This window comes from Dama dama, chromosome 19, assembly GCF_033118175.1.
Source record: "Dama dama isolate Ldn47 chromosome 19, ASM3311817v1, whole genome shotgun sequence".
In the NCBI taxonomy this organism is placed as follows: domain Eukaryota; kingdom Metazoa; phylum Chordata; class Mammalia; order Artiodactyla; family Cervidae; genus Dama; species Dama dama.
The window spans coordinates 30982731-30984355 of NC_083699.1; the positions used below are offsets into that span (position 1 = coordinate 30982731).

The window sequence follows — 1625 nt, forward strand, 5'->3', positions numbered from 1 at the left end:
GGAGATCAGAAGGGAAATCTGAATTGGAATGCAAACTTTCAAGTCATTAGTCTAAGTAGGGGTGGGGTAATGAAGAGAAAATAGAAGGTCCATAATCAATACATAAGTAAAGTAACTACATTCTAACCTTTGAAACATATCATCTATCTGATGCACATTCCCCAAGACATATGAATTAAATCAGTTAACTAAAACTCTAAAACCAACAATCTTGTAGAGTCTCAAAAATCAAAATTTGAATCTAGGGAGAGGTTATGCGTAGAATCTCTGGACTGCAGGCTTCTTGAGGACAGGCAGCCATACAATTCCCTGCACATTTCCTTGCAAATGGTAAATGCTCATTGAAAAGTGAAAGTGTGAGAACTGCAGGAGACAATCTTTCTAGACAAGGCTGTTGAGGAGGAGGGAGCGATTGAAGGGGGGGTTGACTTAGCGTGCACTGCGCCCCTCGGTATCGTTATTGCGCGTGAAACGGCTGCTTTTGGAAGGCTATTGCCCAGAAGAAAAGATGTTTGGTTTTCACAAGCTAAAGATGTACCGAAGTATAGAGGGCTGCTGCATTTGCAGAGCTAAATCCTCCAGTTCTCGGTTCACTGACAGTAAACGCTATGAAAAGGATTTCCAGAGCTGTTTTGGGTTACATGAGACTCGTTCAGGAGATATCTGTAATGCCTGTGTCCTGCTTGTGAAAAGATGGAAGAAATTGCCAGCAGGATCAAAAAAAAAACTGGAATCATGTGGTAGATGCAAGGGCAGGACCCAGTCTAAAGACTACACTGAAACCAAAGAAAGTGAAAACTCTATCTGGAAACAGGATAAAAAGTAACCAGATCAGTAAACTGCAGAAGGAATTTAAACGCCACAATTCTGATGCTCACAGTACAACCTCAAGTGCCTCTCCAGCTCAGTCTCCCTGTTACAGTAACCAGTCAGATGATGGCTCAGATACAGAGACGGCTTCTGGCTCCAACAGAACGCCAGTGTTTTCCTTTTTAGATCTCACATACTGGAAAAGACAGAAAATATGCTGTGGCATTATCTATAAAGGCCGTTTTGGGGAAGTCCTCATCGACACACATCTATTCAAGCCTTGCTGCAGCAATAAGAAAGCAGCTGCTAAGAAGCCGGAGGAGCAGGGGCCAGAGGCTCTGCCCATCTCCACTCAGGAATGGTGACTAAGCTTTATGTAGAAGGGGAGCAAAAATGATTTAAAATTTGGAAAACAAAGCAACAAAATGACCCTCCTATTTTTAATTTGGATACCTGCTATTCTGCCAAAAGATGGATTTGTAGAATAGTTTTGAATGGGTTATTTTTCCTCCAGTTCCACAAACTCTGAAGCCAGTGAAGCTTACTAAGAGATAAAAAAGAAGTGTACATAATATTTAAGATGCTGAGTATTTCATAGGAAAGCTGAATGCTGCTGTAAAGTGCTCTTTAAGTCTTTTTTAAAAATCCCCTTCTAATGAATGAAATTAGGGGAATTTTCAGGGGACAGAGATGGGATTTGTTGTATGATAAACGTATGTAGTTTTAGTCTTTCTATTTTGAGAAGCAGTGGTTGGGGCATTTTTTAAGATGGCTGGCTACACTTGTTTTCCTTCGTTATAATAAATTTGTCATAA

General features: G+C 40.6%; 1 pseudogene; it reads left to right on the top strand.

Moving 5' to 3' along the window:
- The first annotated feature begins 366 nt into the window (after nucleotides 1-366).
- LOC133073899 (SIN3-HDAC complex-associated factor-like) lies at nucleotides 367-1175 on the top strand (annotated as a pseudogene).
- Nucleotides 1176-1625: the final 450 nt, after the last annotated feature.